Raw genomic sequence first — 20,194 nt, 5'->3', positions numbered from 1 at the left:
GCTCCCACTCCAGTTGAAGCAAAACTTTGATTGGCATCAATGTAGTGTTGTTTAAAAAAGCCCACTATTACTAAGATCCCTAAGATGAGCTCATGCAATGTGGGCAAGAGGAGCAGCAGTGTCAGGACCATCGCATGAATCCAATAGCCTCTTTATAAACACTAAATTCCCTTCTTAAATTGGAGAATCAGCTTTTCCTACAGGAAAATAATTATACTTGTACTACAGCAAAACAAAGCTGACTAGTGATGCCTCTTTAGCCTAAATAAAAGTGCACTTTAACTGACAATCTCTATTTCTCTTTAGGATTGACATGTATGTGGAAGGAACAACTGACCTAATGGGGTTAATTTTAATGTGCCATTTCTTATCAGCTGAGAATAAGGAGAAGCAGCACACTGTAATAATTGAAAAGGCCACAAACAGATACTTCCCAGCCTATGAAAAGGTGTGTGGCAAAACGCATTTGCTCACTCATGTTACCCTTGAGACTTCTGTAATGATGCAAAGCAGGATCTTAGAGTGGGCACAACAGGAAGCCGAAGAACAGGACCCGCTTTTTTGATCAATGTTGTAACTAGTAAATCACAAGACAAGAGACTAGTGGGGGACTGTCAGACACAAAGTCAGATGAAGGAACAGGATGAGCAGTACTTTACCCATCTGTCTATAATGTTTAGAAAGAACAGTTGTGTTATAGTGACGAATTTCAGGCTGGAGGACATGCTGCCACTTAAAAAAATCCTTAGAATTTCTAAAAATTATAGATTGCGATACTGCATGACAATAAATTATAATCTACTGGAGGTAATTCTATAAAAGATTTCATTCTGACCGATAGAGAAATTAGTCATTCAACTAAAAACTGATGGTTGTGGAAACACAATATAGTCCCATCCAGTAAGCACCAACTTCCCAAAGCTGAAAACAAGCATGAGCAAACTTGAGTGTGAGGAAAAACGTAAAACATAAAAATGTGAATAGTTGGAAGTTGACTTAAAATGCTCTATTAGATGCTTCCTGCCCAAAATCATGAAAAAAGGCTTCTTCAGGTTGGCTTGTTCTTCAAAAACTTGGTTAAAACATTAAATGAGTGAAATAATAAATTTCCATATATAAAACAAATAGAAAAATGGGGAGGTTGATAGCAATGAGCAGAGATTGGCAGTTAAGGAATTGACAGTTGATAAGGGAAGCTTAAAAAGCAGACAAATGAAGAAAAATCTATGGCCAACAGAGGTTTGAAGACCGAAGGAATTCTTCAAATGTAGTAAAACAAACTAAACCTTAGCAGGGGTTTAGGTCTGATATGAAATAAGGTTGATAATTGTCAATCACGATGTAGAACAGGCAGAAGTAATCAGATATTTCTATTTTATTTGGGTAAAGAATCTGAATGATATATTAATATTTTACAATGATGAAATACTTTCTATTCCATCATTAACTAGGGAGGATGTTAAACAGCAACTATTAGCCAGTCCTGGAGACTTAAAAATATTTAACTGTGATCCAAAACTGACTGACTTACAAAATATTAACATACCTGTTTCACAAAGCAGCTGCATATTAGTATCTCCTTATCTAAGGTACTTATGGCCCTGACCACTGTAGTATCTGAGCACCTCACACTCTTCATCGCAGTTACCTCACAGGCATGTTGTGAAGTTAAGGGAGTACTATTTGTTCCTATATTACAGATTGGGAACTGAGGTACAGAAAGGGTAAGGGTAATCCATAATGATGCTTAGGTGCCTGTGTCCCAGTTTTAGGCTCCACTGTGATCCACAAAACCTGTGCTTGGCTATAGAGACATTCTAACTTTTCCTGGCCCAGTTAATATTTACTTCAATTATTTAATGTGGAACAATCTCAGTAGGACAGAATGAGGGAGTCCTACGTCAGACTGTCCTTTGGTTAGGGCACTCCCCAGAGGTGGCAGATCCATATTCAAATCTCTTACCTGCATCAGGAGCAGGGAAATTGGAATCAGGGGTTTCCCACATTCTGGGTGAGTATCCAAACCACTAGGCCAGCAGTTCTCAAAATGTGGGTCCGAACCCCAAAAATGGGATTGCCAGGACTGGCTTACACGTTGAATGGGCCTGGGGCTGAAGCCTGAGCCCTTTAGCCGCAGCTGAAGCCAAAGCCTGAGAGCTTCAGCCCTGAGTGGCAAGACTCAGGTTGCAGGCCCCCTGCCTGAGGCTGAAGCCCTTGAGTTTCAGCTTTGGTCCCCCTGCCTGGAGCAGTGGGGCTCAGGCTCCCCCAACCCAGGACAGTGGGGCTTGGGCAGGCTGAGGCTTTGGTCCCCCCTCCTGGAGCTGTGAAGTAACTTTTGTTGTCAGAAGGGGGTCGCAGTGCAATGAAGTTTGAGAAGTCCTGCGCTAGGTGAAAGGTTTTAAAGAAGCACCTCCTCCCTTCTTCCAGTTTTGTTTTGGGCCCTGCATGCAAGTTAAGTGGCTGAACCCCAATCTTCCCCAGTTTGTACATTGCAAGCAGAGCTAGGTGCCTCCCTGCAGCCCTCACTTAGGTTCCTACCTCTGTGAGACAGGCAAGGCTTAGGACACACTCTTCTCTTCAGCATCTCCTATTGGGTAGCTTAGGCAGCTCTCTGCCTAGCTGATTTTTGTGGGTCGCATTGTAGTGTGCCTCTCTCCGCAGGCACTGTATAGGAGCCTACATGCCTAGCTCAGGTTTTGTGGATCACATTGTTATTCCTGTAATTGTTTCCGCCTCTCTCTCCTAGCCACCTAAACCTTTTATGTGGCACTCAACATTGCAACATCTAAGTCCCTTCATGGGGACTAAGTCCCTTCCGATGTACCTTGCCCACGGTACACAGGATATTCATGGCAGAGCAGGAATTGAACTGACTTCTCCCATGGCCTAGCTAGTGTTAGTCCTCTTGTACAGTAGAGAAAGAGAAGCAAAGAGGCCCAGCAACTTCACTGGAGGTTGGTGGTCTAGATAGTGAAGCTTTGGCTCGAGCACTTTAAAAGGTACTAATTAGAGTTCCCTGTGTCCACACTGTGACATTTTTGTGCATGTATCTTGCAGATCTTAAAAGACCACGGACAGGATTTTCTTGTTGGCAATCAATTCAGCTGGGCGGATGTTCATCTGCTTGAAGCCATTTTAATGGTAGAAGAGAAGAAGTCCAGTGTTATCTCGGAGTTCCCTCAGTTACAGGTAACTACACTAACACCTAAAACAGACACGTGACAGAAATGTCTCAGAGCCATTTGAAAAATAAACCTTTGCACATATAGCACGTTTTTGTTGTTTTTTTTTTAAACACTGCACAAACATGAACAATGTTTCTCTAACTTTGTCATTCTGTGAATCCTTTATCTGATCCCTTTTCTTTCCAGTCCCCACTGCTTCCCTCTGGAAAACCTCGTCATAGATTAAAAACCAATAAAAAGTGATAGCCCTGTTATAGGAATATATAATTTGTCTTAAATTCTATACAATGGCTTTTCATTCTCCTTTCAGTTCTGTGGGGCTATTCAGTAGACAATAGCTCCAGGTGACAAGATGTGACTTGTATGAGGTGGTATTAAAATTATAGATAACTGATGCTTTCCCTTCACTCTGTCAATACGGGACAGGAGATATCCCCTGTGATCCCTTTACCATTAGTGAGAATAATGTGATGGAGTTGGGCGGGAAACAGGGAAGGCTGGTTGCTAGGCTAACTGTTCCTTTTGTGCCATTCTCTAGTCTCTGATGACTAAAAGCTTAAATTGCATAGTTAGGATAAAATGAGAAGAAACATGTTAAATTACCCTAATGACTTGGTCTAAGAGACAGAGATGAATATAGGAGCACAATTTACATAAGCAGTTAGAGGACCCATATACAGGAGAGTACTAACGCGAAGCTATTCTGAGTCACAGCACCGATGCAGGAGTGTCTTCAAGTTCCATAGAACTGCATTGACACTCATGATTTTTGGGAGCCCTTCCTTTGTTGCACTAGCACCAGTTGAGCTCTACCATACTAACAATGGTGAGAGGATGTGTTGTAGATATTTAGAGCAGGTGTTGACAACAGGGTATCAAAAACACTAACAGCTGGTCTAATCTAGCCCTCCCTGCTGGAGCCAGATTGGTGCTAAAACGATGGTGGGAGAGTTCCTTAAAGTGGCCTATGTAGACAAGGCTTAGGGAATGCTGGATCCTAAAACATCAGTCTCCATACAACTTCACTCATGTACCTTAATGTACAGACAGCCCCTGCAATTTGAACATAGCAAGGTGACAACTCTTCTAATTTTCCTGTTTATCATTTGTACACTTAATTTTATTTATTCTCCCAGAAATGGAGACAAAGATGAGCATCCTCGGTTACTTTTGTCACCACTTCTATTGGCCTCCATTGTTCACTTACAGTAAGATTAGTTTTAGGTTCTTTAAGGTAAGTGTAACAGGGTAGCTGAACCCAGTTTAAGTTACTGGTCCAGGTCTGCTATTCCAGTCCAGGTGTTCCCATTTGGTCAATTAGGAGGCTGGGAGAGCACCTTGGGTGGTAGGAGGCCTGGTAAGAAAGAAACTGTGAGCAGACTGAGACAGAAAAAGGGCAGGCGGTGAGAGCTGCTAGAGACAGAAGGGGTTCCTGGGAGACAGTTGAAGTCAGGAGAGCAGAAAGAGGCATTTTCTGGCTGGTGTCCGCAAGCCAGAGAGACAGGGCTGAAAGAAGTGGGAGCAGCAGAGGGGCTTACCCACTGGCATCTCCTGGAGAGGGAGAACTGGATTCTGAGGAACAGTGAGAAGGCCAGGGAGAGTGATGGATGCTCCCAACCGAAAGGCTGGGGGAGCCTCCACTTGGAAGAGTGGGGTTGCACCCCAGAAGGAAGGGCTGGGTTGGTGGTCCTGGCAGAGGGATGGACAAGGACTGAGGAACCTACCTGTGATGAAGACTTTGGGGCAGAGGTGGGCAAACTACGGCCTGCGGGCCACATCTGGCCCGTGGGACTGTCCTGCCCAGCCCCCGAGCTCCTGGCCTGGGAGGCTAGCCCCGGCCCCTCCCCTGCTGTCACCCCTCCCCCCCAGCTTCAGCGCGCCACACGGGCAACACTCTGGGCGACGGGGCTGCGTGCTCCTGCAGAGCAGAGTGGCAGCGTGTCTAGCTCTGGGCGGGCGGCGCAGCTCCCAGACATGCTGCTCTGAGCAGCTTGGTAAGGGGGCCGGGGGGTTGGATAAGGGGCAGGAGGTCCCAGGGGGCAGTCAGGGGACAGGCGGCAGTTGGATGGGGTGGGGTTTGGGGGCAGCAGTAGGGAACGGGAAACACGGGGTGGTTGGATAGGGCATAGGTTCGGGGGGGGGAGGGTTATATAAGGGATGGGGTCCCAGGAGGGGACAGTCAGACAAGGAGCAAGGGGGGTTGGATGGGTCAGGTGTTCTGAGGGGGGCAATCGGGAGTGGGAAGTGGGAGGGGGCAGATAGGGGCCGGGGGCCAGGCTGTTCGGCACAGCCTTCCCGACCCAGCCCTCCATACAGTTTCGCACCCTGATGTGGCCCTCGGGCCAAAAAGTTTGCCCATCCCTGCATTCGGGTATGGTCAGAACAAGAACTGGGTGATACTGACTGTGTTTTGGGGATTCTGTTATGAACTATTTGCACTATGTTTTGTCAATAAACTGTTGATAGACTAGAGGACAAGCTTGCATGGAGTTACTGGGGACATGAGAGGGCTATCACAAAGGGGCTCCTGAGAGGAGGCCGTGCATTTACAGTAAGCCACAAGATATTTGGCGCTGTCTTCTGGACAGCATTTCCCTCACTTGCCTGAACTATACAGAATTGCAGGTTCATAATGCAAATTCTTTATACATTTCAAGGTGAGAATACCCTTTCCTGGGATGGTGTGATGCTCTGTATCTTGGGGGAACACCCTATACCCCCATGTTCTTCTTTATAAAATGATTGCATGGTATCCAATGCAAAGTTTGTCATGTTGGGTGTCTTTGGAAGGCTCATGATGCACTGAGCATGGTTGTTACAGTAATGTTATAATTTCATGTATGTAGTTATGAGGCTGAAAATGTATCCTCATGGCTTAAAAATAAGCCCAGGCAAAAACACTCCAAAACCTAAGAGGCAGTTCACACCTCATCAGGGCATGTATGGGACAAACCCAGCCCAGCCCTACAGGAACAAAGGACGTTGGCCTAGGCTCCATGTCTAGCTGGCAGCCGGTGTCAAGTGGAGTGCCCCAGGGGTCGGTCCTGTGGCCGGTTTTGTTCAATATCTTCATAAATGATCTGGAGGATGGTGTGGATTGCACTCTCAGCAAATTTGCGGATGATACTAAACTAGGAGGAGTGGTAGATACGCTGGAGGGCAGGGATAGGATACAGAGGGAGCTAGACAAATTGGAGGATTGGGCCAAAAGAAATCTGATGAGGTTCAATAAGAATAAGTGCAGGGTCCTGCACTTAGGATGGAAGAACCCGATGCACCGCTACAGACTAGGGGCCGAATGGCTAGGCAGCAGTTCTGCGGAAAAGGACCTAGGGGTGACAGTGGATGAAAAGCTGGATATGAGTCAGCAGTGTGCCCTTGTTGCCAAGAAGGCCAATGGTATTTTGGGATGTATAAGTAGGGGCATAGCGAGCAGATCGAGGGACGTGATCGTCCCCCTCTATTCGACATTGGTGAGGCCTCATCTGGAGTACTGTGTCCAGTTTTGGGCCCCACACTACAAGAAGGATGTGGAGAAATTGGAGAGAGTCCAGCGAAGGGCAACAAAAATGATTAGGGGTCTGGAACACATGAGTTATGAGGAGAGGCTGAGGGAACTGGGATGGTTTAGTCTGCAGAAGAGAAGAATGAGGGGGGATTTGATAGCTGCTTTCAACTACCTGAGAGGTGGTTCCAGAGAGGATGGTTCTAGACTATTCTCAGTAGTAGAAGAGGACAGGACAAGGAGTAATGGTCTCAAGTTGCAGTGGGGGAGGTTTAGGTTGGATATTAGGAAAAGCTTTTTCACTAGGAGGGTGGTGAAACACTGGAATGCATTACCTAGGGAGGTGGTAGAATCTCCTTCCTTAGAAGTTTTTAAGGTCAGGCTTGACAAAGCCCTGGCTGGGATGATTTAATTGGGGATTGGTCCTGCTTTGAGCAGGGGGTTGGACTAGATGACCTCCTGAGGTCCCTTCCAACCCGGATATTCTATGATTCTAGATCTCTCAAGTGAGTCAAGTTTGTGAGACACAAACATATCAGCTCTAAAATGTCCACATCCTGCATTTGTATCAAACTTTTATCTCCTTCTGCCCCTGCATTATTAAACATCTTAGGAGGTTCTATCATTGAGTGTAGCCGTCTTGTATCTAACTTGTTCCATAAATATTCACTCAGCAATAATATGGAAGACCTTTTCTAACCTGATAAAATAATTTCATTTGTATGTGCGTAGTATTGCTTTTCTTTTTTTAATTTGTGGATTAATTGTTGAAACATGTTTTAAGTGAAGTGGACATCAGAGTTTAGAAATTCCTATAATTTTAATAACCTGATATAACTTTCTTTCCTAGTTTCAAAATACAAACTATACACCACAATTGCCCCATAAATTGGTTATTCTTGCTGAGCAGCATCTTCCTTCCTACCCTGTAACTATTGCAGAAGTTGAATAGTGCCAATAGGAGAATGGGGAGAAATCTTTTTACCTGTAAAATGAGCTCACTTGACACAAAATATGGAATGTGATAGCATTTTACAGTGCGTAACTGTACTTCACCTGGCTCAAGCGTTGATAAACACACATGAAATCCCTCTGAAGATTCATTTGCCATGTCATAAACATACAGCTAAGGGAATCCTAAAATCCCTCCTTTACCTGCAAAGGTTCACGTGGGTTAATAAAATTCCTAATCTAATGCTCCTGCTATTGTAGATGGACAAGGCATACGGGGGGGGGGCAGGAGAAAAAATTGGCATGTATCTCTTACCCCAAGCCATGTTTGGCTTTGTCATGGTCCCTCACCACTCTGAACTCTGGGGTACAGATGTGGGGACCCGCATGAAAGACCCCCTAAGCTTATTTCTACCAGCTTAGGTTAAAACTTCCCCAAGGCACAAATCCCTTCTTGTCCTTGTACGGCATTCGCTGCCACCACCAAGTGAGTTAGACAAAGATTCAAGGAAAAGAATCACTTTGAGTTCCTCTTCCCCAAAATATTCCCCTCAAGCCCTTTCATCCCCTTTCCTGGGGAGGCTTAAGAATAATATCCTCACCAATTGGTACAGGTGAGCACAGACCAAATCTCTGGGTTTTTAGGATACTAAAACCAATCAGATTCTTTAAAAAACAGAACTTTATTATAAAGAAAAAAAGTAAAAGAAGCACCTCTGTAAAATCAGGATGGAAGGTAATTTTATAGGGTAATCAGATTCAAAACACAGAGGATTCCCCTCTAGGCAAAACTTAAAAGTTACAAAAAACAGGGATAAACCTCCTTCTAAGCATAGGGAAAATTTGCAAGCTAAAACAAAAGATACTCTAACGTATTTCCTTGCTATTACTTACTATTTCTGTAATTTTAGATGTATCATTCAGTAGGAGCTGGATTACTTGCTTGGTCTCTCTCTTTGTCTCTGGAGAGAACAAAAGCCCAAAACGAAAACCTTCCCCCACAGATTTGAAATTATCTTCTCTCCTTATTGGTCCTTTTGGTCAGGTGTCAACCAAAGCTTCTTAAACCTTTGCAGGTAAAGGAGGGATTTTAGGATTCCCTTAGCTGTATGTTTATGACATGGCAAATGAATCTTCAGAGGGATTTCATGTGTGTTTATCAACGCTTGAGCCAGGTGAAGTACAGTTACGCACTGTAAAATGCTATCACATTCCATATTTTGTGTCAAGTGAGCTCATTTTACAGGTAAAAAGATTTCTCCCCATTCTCCTATTGGCACTATTCAACTTCTGCAATAGTTACAGGGTAGGAAGGAAGATGCTGCTCAGCAAGAATAACCAATTTATGGGGCAATTGTGGTGTAATGGGAAGCATACTCATTACAATACAGTATGCTTGCCAGCACCCACATAGATTCCATGCTCTTCTGGGAAGCTCCCAAGCCTGAAGTTGACTAGACATTTCAGCATTAGGGCTGTATTTTCTTCATCCAAGAGAAGTTTTGGGCTGATCTATCTATCTTGGCTCATGTCTGTTGTCACCTGCCTAATGTTAATTGCAGCTCTAGTTTAATCCTTGGATTAATCTGAGAAATTTGAGCTAGAAGGGACCTGGAGATTATCTGGTCCAGCCCCCTGCCCTGAGGCAGGACCAAGTACATCTAGACCATCCCAGGCAGGTGCTGGTCTAAGGTGTTATTAGACACCTCCAATGATGGGGATTCCACAACCTCCCTTGGAAGCCTGTTCTAGTGCTTAATTATCCTTGTAGTTAAAAATTTTTCATAATATCTCACCTAAATGTCCCTTGCTGCAGGTTAAATCCATAACTTCTTGTCCTACCTTCAGCAAACATGGAGAACAATTGATCACAGTCCTCTTTATAGGTTTCAGAGTAGCAGCCGTGTTAGTCTGTATTCACAAAAAGAAAAGGAGTACCGTGGCACCTTAGAGACTAACCAATTTATTTGAGCATAAGCTTTCGTGAGCTACAGCTCACTTCATCGGATGCATTCATGCATATTTTTTTATTTTTTCCACTGAATACATCCGATGAAGTGAGCTGTAGCTCACGAAAGCTTATGCTCAAATAAATGTTAGTCTAAGGTGCCACAAGTAGTCCTTTTTATAACAGCCCTTAACTTATTTGAAGACTGCCCCATCAGTCATTTCTCAATAATAAACATACCCAGTTTATTTAACCTTTCCTCTTAGGTCAGGTTTTCTAAACCTGTTACCACTTTTGTTGCTCTCCTCTGGACTCTCTCCATTTAGTCCACATCTTTCTTAAATTGTGGCACCCAGAATTGGACACAGTGCTCCAACTGAGGCCTCACTAGCATCAAGTAGAGCAAGACAATTACCTCCTGTGTCTTCTGTATGACATTCCTGTTAACACACCCCAGAACATTAGCATTCTTTTCCAATTCCATCACGTTGTTGGCTTATACTCAATTTGTGATCCACTATAACCATCAGATCCTTTTTAGCAGTATTACCACCTAGCCATTTATTCCCCATTGTGTATTTGATTTTTCCTTCCTAAGGGAAGTTCTTTGCACTTACCTTTATTGAATTTAATCATGTTAATTTCAGACCAATTCTCCAATTTGTCACAGTTCTGATTTCTAATCCTGTCCGCCAAAGTGCTTGCAATCGTTTAAGAAGAGAACATGAATTCTCTTGTTTACCCTACCTCCTTTGCCATGGGAGCTTTCCCTACTGGCTGTAGTATCCTGTTACAGGAGACCTGTCATGTGACACTGAAATAATTTACCTTCTCAAGCCTGAGTTCCAAGAAACTTAGAAGATGAACACCTGCCAGTTGCTCTCCCTGAGTTCTGGCTCAGTAGCCTGTAATGTTCAGATCCCAGTGGTTTGCTGCCTCCAGGTGGTTGATAGGTTACTTTCTAACATCCTCAATTCAGGATCAAATAGTTAATTTCTGTCACAATGTGAGAGGGAGGGAAGGGAGGCTGGGTTTGAGTGTCTTCACACTTTGCTTCTCTACTAAAGAAAAAGGACACTAAACTTTCTAAACTACTACATGCCACAAGGGGCTACACCAATGGTTCCCTCAACCCACCCAGCAATATTGTTAACCTATCCAACTATACTCTCAGCCCAGCAGAAGCAGCTGTCCTATCTTGGGGCCTCTCCTTCTGCCCCTCTACCCCCACGAACATGATACAGTTCTGTGGTGACCTAGAATCCTATTTTCGACGTCTCCGACTCAAGGAATATTTCCAACATACTAATCCACAGAGACCTCCCTACCAACACTACAAAAAGAAGGATTCTAGGTGGACTCCTCCTGAAGGTCGAAACAGCAGACTGGACTTTTACATAGAGTGCTTCCGCCGACGTGCACGGGCTGAAATTGTGGAAAAGCAGCATCACTTGCCCCATAACCTCTGCCGTGCGGAGCACAATGCCATCCACAGCCTGACATCACAATCAACTCTGACATCATAATCAAAAAGGCTGACAAAGGAGGTGATGTTGTCATCATGAAAAGGTCGGAATATGAACAAGAGGCTGCTCGGCAGCTCTCCAACACCGCTTTCTACAAGCCATTACCCTCTGATCACATTGAGAGTTACCAAAAGAAACTACAGCATTTGCTCAAGAAACTCCCTGAAAAAGCACAAGATCAAATCCGCACAGACACACCCCTGGAACCCCGACCTGGGATATTCTATCTACTACCCAAGATCCATAAACCTGGAAATCCTGGGCGCCCCATCATTTCAGGCATTGGCACCCTGACAGCAGGATTGTCTGGCTATGTAGACTCCCTCCTCAGGCCCTATGCTACCAGCACTCCCAGCTACCTTTGAGACACCACTGACTTCCTGAGGAAACTACAATCCATCGGTGATCTTCCTGATAACACCATCCTGGCCACTATGGATGTAGAAGCCCTCTACACCAACATTCCACACAAAGATGGACTTCAAGCCGTCAAGAACACTATCCCCGATAATGTCACGGCTAACCTGGTGGCTGAACTTTGTGACTTTGTCCTTACCCATAACTATTTTACATTTGGGGACAATGTATACCTTCAGATCAGCGGCACTGCTATGGGTACCTGCATGGCCCCACAGTATGCCAACATTTTTATGGTGGATTTAGAAAAACGCTTCCTCAGCTCTCGTCCCCTAACGCCCCTACTCTACTTGCGCTATATTGATGACATCTTCATCATCTGGACCCATGGAAAAGAAACCCTTGAGGAATTCCACCATGATTTCAACAATTTCCATCCTACCATCAACCTCAGCCTGGTCCAGTCCACACAAGAGATCCACTTCCTGGACACTACAGTGCTAATAAACGATGGTCACATAAACACCACCCTATACCGGAAACATACTGACCGCTATTCCTACCTACATGCCTCCAGCTTTCACCCTGACCACGCCACACAATCCATCGTCTACAGCCAAGCTCTGCGATACAACCGCATTTGCTCCAACCCCTCAGACAGAGACAAACACCTACAAGATCTCTATCAAGCATTCTTACAACTACAGTACCCACCTGCGGAAGTGAAGAAACAGATTGACAGAGCCAGAAGAGTTCCCAGAAGTCACCTACTACAGGACAGTCCTAAGAAAGAAAATAACAGAACGCCACTAGCCGTCGCCTTCAGCCCCCAACTAAAACCCCTCCAACGCATTATTAAGGATCTACCACCTATCCTGAAGGATGACCCAACACTCTCACAAATCTTGGAAGACAGGCCAGTCCTTGCCTACAGACAGCCCCCCAACCTGAAGCAAATACTCACCAACAACCACATACCACACAACAGAACCACTAACCCAGGAACCTATCCTTGCAATAAAGCCCGTTGCCAACTGTGCCCACATAGCTATTCAGGGGACACCATCACAGGGCCTAATAACATCAGCCACACTATCAGAGGCTCGTTCACCTGCACATCCACCAATGTGATATATGCCATCATGTGCCAGCAATGCCCCTCTGCCATGTACATTGGTCAAACTGGACAGTCTCTAGGTAAAAGAGTAAATGGACACAAATCAGATGTCAAGAATTATAACATTCATAAACCAGTCGGAGAACACTTCAATCTCTTTGGTCACGTGATTACAGACATGAAAGTCGCTATTTTACAACAAAAAACTTCAAATCCAGACTCCAGCGAGAAACTGCTGAATTGGAATTCATTTGCAAATTGGATAGAATTAACTTAGGCTTGAATAGAGACTGGGAGTGGCTTAGTCATTATGCAAGGTAGCCTATTTCCCTTTGTTTTTTCCTACCCCCCCCCCCCCCCCCGAGACATTCTTGTTAAACCCTGGATTTGTGCTGGAAATGGCCCAACTTGATTATCATACACATTGTAAGGAGAGTGATCACTTTAGCTAAGCTATTACCAGCAGGAGAGTGGGGTGGGAGGAGGTATTTTTTCATGCTTTGTGTGTATATATTAAGATCTTCTAAACTTTCCACAGTATGCATCCGATGAAGTGAGCTGTAGCTCACGAAAGCTTATGCTCAAATAAATTGTGCCACAAGTACTCCTTTTCTTTTTGCGAATACAAACTAACACGGCTGTTACTCTGAAACCTTTCATTACTACTGCCAGCGTTTTACTTCCAGTATTTATTAACATGATCTGAGCTGTCTGGCATCCTGTCACAAACAGAAAGGAGGAGGAACCACTAGAATAGTTCCTGGGACCCAGAATTGGGGGTGACAGGCCTTAGTGATTCCATAGCATGTGTCTTCCTGTCTGTGAGCCTGGAGCTGTGCCATCTTCACAGATCTACCGAGGACAAGGTTGGGGAGCAGCAGCTGCCTGGCTCTGAGGCGTGAGGCTATTCTGAAAGGGAATGAATGCCGCTCAAGGCATCAATAACTCCTATGCTGCACCTTCTCCCTCCCCTGAGGAGCAGGAGGGGAGGATTCTCAGGGATGCAAGCAAGTACTGATGTGGTGACTGCCCTTCACATGGGGGTGTGGTCCAGCAGCTCCATGGATGGTGCAGCATGCTGCAGGGCCACTCTTGTTCCCTATGGATTGGTTTCCTCTGCAGCCCAGCCCCTCCCCAACTCTGCTCCCATGAGGAGCATTCTAAAGAAACATCAGGCCATTCTCCCCATTCATGCAGGTCAAAGCCTGTGGAGTCCCTCAGATAGCCGTGGAAGGGGGTAGGGGACATAGCTAAGGAGGCAGCAACCCTCACTTCAATGCTGTTCTCATCCAGGCCTGTCAGTGTTTAGTCACTCTGTTACTAGAGCCCATAGAATATTCATTATTCTCCAAACTTTGGGGAAGGCAGATCTGTGAGATCAATTTCAATCACACCTCTCACAATACAGAAGAAAGGGGTAATAGATTAAAATCCATTGCTCTTCAGGAGTCCTGAATATTTAATAACCCACCAAAAAGCTGTAAAATACTGAACCATGCCCTACTGCAGCTCCCTGGTAGTAATTATTAATGGGCTTTGGGCAGCCTTTGCAATATAACTGAGACACATTGCTCTGCGACTTCCTAAGGAAAGGCCCTATTCAATTGTGAGCATTGAGGGATAAGAACAAACATTCTGTACTGAGCATCCCAGTGTCTAGCCTTCTCTCCATTGGATCATCATGTTTTCCAACACCTTGCTCAGTGACTGAGTTTCAGGTAAGCCTGTCTCATAACTCTGGAATTAAGCTCACTCCATCTCTAGAAGCACTGAGATCTTTAGATAGTCTGCTGGGATGTACAGATGCCTGCAACCCTTTGTCCTGCTAACTAGCACTAGTGCAGGTAGCCACTTCAGCTTCATCACAACCACTCAGGAGTAAGTACTACTTAGCATAAGTAAGGGGGTCACAGAATTGGGCCCCAAGCAACAGGTTTGGGTGCAGCATTGGTTTGGAATGCTTGTGCCCTGGTTCAGGGGTGAGTTGCTCCCCCAGTCTCTCTGTGGGCATCCTTGCCATGTAACAGCTCTTTACCTGCACTCCTCCCAGAGCTGGACTCTGCAGTTCACCCCACTTTAGGCTGAATCACCAGACTGCAGTACACCCTATTCCTGCCATCCTGTCACTGTGTGAGCAGTACCTTCCACCCCTTTGCAGCCCCTTGGGAGAGCACACCACAGGTGACAAGTTTCACTTCCTTCTCCTTTCTTCACCTACATTCAGACTGGTCACAGGGCAGCAGCCCCCCTGTTTCAAACTATTAAAAGGACAGGCCTGGCTGTATTTGGCGCTCAGAAGAAATTTCCCTTCTGGAGCCTGTCTGCAGTTAAAATGACTCAAAAACAGTGTGTTTAAAACAAATGAATTTTTGCCCAAAGTTACACAGCAAGCAGAGAGAAGGGGATAAACAATAGTCACTATGCATCTGGCCTCACCTAGACATTACCCTTTCTTTGCAAGTTTTCCACTTCACTCAAGTGCCTACACCTTTGGATTGGGAAAGACAGACTTTCCCCTGGCAGTGTTTTCTCTCACAACTCCCTACTCCCACCCCCACAGCAGCAGCTGCTGCTCCTCATACCCCTGCCACTCTAAACTGGTGTCTTTAGTGGTTTAGTGCCCCTCAGATCCTTGGCTCCAACCTGAGAAAAATGTACCTGCTAGCCTGGTTGGAGCAAGATGGGGGCATGTCCCAGTTAATAGCTCCCCTGTTGTTGCCTATAGGACCCTACGGATTCTCTCTGGTGGTACCTGGTCTTTGTCATTGTTTTGTTTCCTGTTTATTTCCTCCTCTCCCCTCCCCCCCACAGGTTCATTTGATTCAATTCCAGGCACTCAAGAAGGACAACAAACAGGTAAACTGAGGTATAGATAATATTAATTAAATACAGATAATCGCCTCATTCTCCACAGCTTGCATTTAGCAGGAATTTGGACAGTGTTGCTTCCTGTACTTAAGACCGAATTCTACGCTTGTGAAAATCATGGGAACTTTTCCATTGACTTTAACGGGAACAGGATTTGGCCCTCAGTATACATGGTGGCTCCTAGCAGTGCAAGGGGCTCTTTGGGACAAAACAAAATGCATAGAGTTGTGTTTGGTGCTCTCCTCTACTACACAAGATATCCCAGGGTCTCTTGGTACACTGCTACTTTATAGCAAAAATGAGGAGAGTGCAACTAGGTCTGGGTCAGGATCAGACTAAAGTAAAACAAAAGTCCCCTAGCATTTCTTAAAACAGGCACCCTGGCAGTTTTCCCTATTTAGTGGGAAGGTGCTAATGTGCTTATAAGGACGGAGGGATAGCTCAGTGGTTTGAGCATTGGCCTGTTAAACTCAGGGTTGTGAGTTCAATCCTTGAGGGGGCCAGTTGGGATCTGGGGCAAAAATTGGGGATTGGTCCTGCTTTGAGTAGGGGCTAGGACTAGAAGACCTCCTGAGGTCCCTTCCAACCCTGGTATTCTATCATCATCAACTTACTTCAGTTTTCTCACATCTCTGTTAAGTGGGGTCCAATCGTCATTAGGAATGATTTGCAGAAAGTGCTAGGCACTTATGCTGAAGTAGAGGGAATGTTACAAGATACTTTATCTTCTGAAAAGTCATCACTGCCTGACCTTCAATAGAAGCCAGACACATAACTGCCCTTATGCCTTTGAAAATTTTCCCCCCAGTCTCATAATTTTCTCCTTTTTGGTAAAGTTTGCAAATCTTGTAACATGAAAAAATACACAGACATCAGCCTCTATTGATATGCATAGATCAGGCTCTCAGTCCTGCTATGAGGTACTTTTCTGACTATAGAAGAATTAACAATAAAAAGAAAAGTAATGGCAAAATATAGTAACTAGCCCTAAGAACAACAGAATTTAGTTAACAAACCTCCCAAAAGCCAGAAAATCCCCAATGAACCGTTGAAGAATTCATGTTTGTTCCAGTACTACAGTTCAGAAGACAGGAACTGAAATCCCAAAGATATAAAAAAAGAAGTGTCACATTGTAGTAATAAGGGATACCCCTTTGAAACATTTGGCATATTCAGAACAATATCTTCCCACGCTATAGCACTAGGAAACAGACTGAAATGTGCTTACTGACAAATAGGGGCCAAAGGATTGGGTTCATTCATCTCAGAAGTGGGAGTCTCCTGCTCAGGATGAGTGAAAACTCCCACAAGTACTCCTTTTCTTTTTACTACAGGGAAGAGTTTCAAGTGTTGCCTTACTAGAGGCACATTTCCTCACTTAAGAAGGGGAAGGCAAGTGCTGAAGCTGGGAGGGAACTCAGAGAAGATTAGTACCAAGACTCAGATAAAACTTATTTCCTTAAACCCTGAGCTGTTTGAGAATCTCCACAAGGGGACTGATAACAGCATAAGTGTTAGAGCTAATGTAATTTCTTCCCCATGTTTCACTTACTATGTAGTGACAGTGCTGGTGAATGCAGTCTCTAGTCTAGGAAAAGTGCATCCGTTGCTAGGAGTGTGGAGGGAAAAGAGAGAGGGGAATAGATTTGATCATAGAGTTGATTTTCAAATTTTTTTTTTTGAACTCATGACTGGGAAACCCAAACTTTACTACTTCAATGGAAGAGGACAAATGGAATCCATACATTGGCTGTTGGTGGCAGCTGGGGTCGAGGTTTGTTCTTTATAAAGAAATCAAGTGACTTCATATAGATTGGTTGAATTTATTTCCAGGTAATAGGAAAAAAACCACTCCAACAGAATTATAGTTACTGTGACAAAGCTCTGTCCTTGCCTCCATGGGTCCTGCATTTCCTGGCAGATGTCACTCGCCTCAGAGGCTCACTGTGACCCTCCACGTAACCCTTCTCTCTCTAGAGACAAGGGTCACAGTCTACTGAGCCATTTTCATCATAAGCCAGCAAGGGATGGGAGGAGAAGTTATCCTTCCTTGCAGTCTCTGTTGTCTCCCAGTCTCAGTGATTAATCAGGGGGCAAAGGGGCAGGAGGAGCCCAGGCGCACCCTCTACTCCAGCCCAGGGACCCTAATAGTATTAGCTATGGTAGCTGACCTTTTAGAAACATGATATGTGCAATTCCCTGGGCTACTTCCCCACAGCAGCCCCCGTCTCCTCAAGCTCCACTTGACCCTTACCTCAGGGCCTCCTTCTTGTGCCTAATATGGTGTGTACTACTCAGCCTCTCCACCAGCACAACTTCCTCCCACAGCTCCTGACATGCACACCCACCTGAGTGGCTGGGAGGCTTTTAACTAGTTTCAGCCAGCCCCTAATTGGCTTCAGGTGTCCCAATCAACCTAGCCTTCTCCCTGCCTTCTGGAAAGTTCTTAATTGGCCCCAGGTGTCTTAATTGACCTGGAGCAGCTTCCATTTCACTTAACCTGGTACCAGGGATTTGTTTAGCCTGGAGCTAATAGATCTATCTCCCACTACTTTTCTATAGCCATCTGGCCTTGCCCCGTCACATTACCCAGTTCCCTTCCACTGAAGTGTGTATACAGAGTCTTCCAGGGCAGAAGATATCTACATTTCCAACATAAAACACAACCAAAACAATTTTTTGTGAAGTTTGCTTTAAAAAATGTAGAAAAGATAATGTGCAGTTCAAGTACATAAATAACTTCAAAAATGGGTTTCACAGAACCCCAGATTTTATCTGCTCTTATTAAAAATACTGCTAGCCGCAATGCTGGATTCTTCCTTCAATAGCTTAGGCCTGGTCTACACTACGAGTTTATGTCGGATTTAGCTGCGTTAAATCGCATTAACCCTGCACCCATCCACACAACAAAGCCATTTTTTTCGACATAAAGGGCTCTTAAAACCGATTTCTGTACTCCTCCCCAACGAGGGGATTAGCGCTGAAATCGACATTGCCATTTCGAATTAGGGTTAGTGTGGACGCAATTCGAAGATAGTGGCCTCCGGGAGCTATCCCACAGTGCACCATTGTGACCGCTCTGGACAGCACTCTGATGCACCGGCCAGGTGTACAGGAAAAGCCCTGGGAACTTTTGAATCTCATTTCCTGTTTGGCCAGGCGAGCTCATCAGCACAGGTGACCATGCAGTCTCAGAATCGAAAAAGAGCTCCAGCATGGACCAAACAGGAGGTACTGGATCTGATCGCTGTATGGGGAGAGAAATCCATGCTATCAGAACTACGTTCCAAAAGACGAAATGCCAAAACATTTCAAAAAATCTCTGAGGCCATGAGGGACAGAGGCTACAGCAGGGACGCAACATAGTGCCACGTGAAACTTAAGGAGCTCAGACAAGCGTACCAGAAAACCAAAGAATCAAACGGACACTCTGGGACAGAGCCCCAGACATGCCATTTCTACGCTGAGCTGCTGGGGGGGCCGCCACCACTACCCCACCCCTGTCTGTGGACTCCGATGATGGGGTACTCTCCGCCATGCCTGAGGATTTTGAGGACGGGGAAGATGAGGAGGAGGAGGAGGATGAGCTTGAGGAGAGCACACAGCACACTGTTCTCCCCGACAGCCAGGATCTTTTTATCGTCCTGGCTGAAATACCCTCCCAACCCAACGAAGCTAGAGAAGGGACCTCTGGTGAGTGTACCTTTTAAAATATAATACATGTTATAAAAGCAAGCATTTTTTAATGATTAAGTATCCCTGAGGACTTGGGATGCATTCATGGCCAGTACAGCTACTGGAAAAATCTGTTAATGTGTCTGGGGATGGAGCGGAAATCCTCCAGGGACATCTCCATGAAGCTCTCCTGGAGGTACTCTAAAAGCCTTTGCAGAAGGTTTCTGGGGAAAGCAGCCTTATTCTGTCCTCCATGGTAGGACACTTTACCACGCCATGCTAGTAGCAAGTAATCTGGTATCATTACATGACAAAGCCTGGCAGTGTATGGTCCCGGTGTTTGCTGGCATTCAAGCAAGATCCGTTCTTTATCTCTCTGTGTTATCCTCAGGAGAGTGATATCGTTCATGGTAACCTGATTGAAATAGGGGAATTTAATTAAGGAGACATTCAGAGGTGGCCGTTCCCACTGGCCTGTTTGCCTGTGGCTGAAAAGCAATCCTCCCCACTGTTAGCCATGCAGTGCGGGTGGGGGGGAGGGCATTGGCGCTGAGCTGTTTGCGTTTGGCTAGCAGGGATCTTCCCTGATGCCAGCCACGCGGTGGGGTGAGGGGTAAAGCAATCATCCCAGAGAATTGGATGGGGGGGTGGGTTAGTTTGCTTTCTGCTGCTGCAAGTTAACAGGAAAACCGCAGCACTAAATGGCCAACTCAACATGCTTTGCTTGGTATGGGAGAGGAGGGCGCTGCTGTTATGAAGGTTGCAGAAGCCGAAAGATTATGCCTTACCTTGGCCACCTGCAAGCCGAATTCTGTTGCCCGGCACTGTGTGTCTGATCTCTAACACCAAAGCCGCAGACACTCAATATAAGATGCAAAATGCGATCTTGTACCAAAATCACATGTGCTATGTAATATGAATAGTGTTGTTCACCGTGAAAGAGTATAGCCATTGTTCTGTAAAATGTATCTTTTTAAATTCTTCACTCCCTTTTTTGCCTCCAGCAGCTGCAAATGTTTCAAGCCTCCCTCCTCTGTCCCAAAGGCTATCTCAGATAAAGCG

The 20,194-nt window shown here is 45.2% G+C and overlaps 1 pseudogene; it reads left to right on the top strand.

Annotated features, from left to right (window-relative positions):
• The window catches only part of LOC140908766 (glutathione S-transferase 3-like), a 33,889-nt pseudogene that overhangs the window by 9,551 nt on the left and 4,144 nt on the right, over window positions 1–20,194 (top strand).

The sequence above is a fragment of the Lepidochelys kempii genome, chromosome 3 (genome assembly GCF_965140265.1).
Source record: "Lepidochelys kempii isolate rLepKem1 chromosome 3, rLepKem1.hap2, whole genome shotgun sequence".
Taxonomy (NCBI): Eukaryota; Metazoa; Chordata; order Testudines; family Cheloniidae; genus Lepidochelys; species Lepidochelys kempii.
The sequence above is the reverse complement of the archived record's forward strand: the minus strand, read 5'-3'. Positions and strand labels throughout refer to the sequence as shown.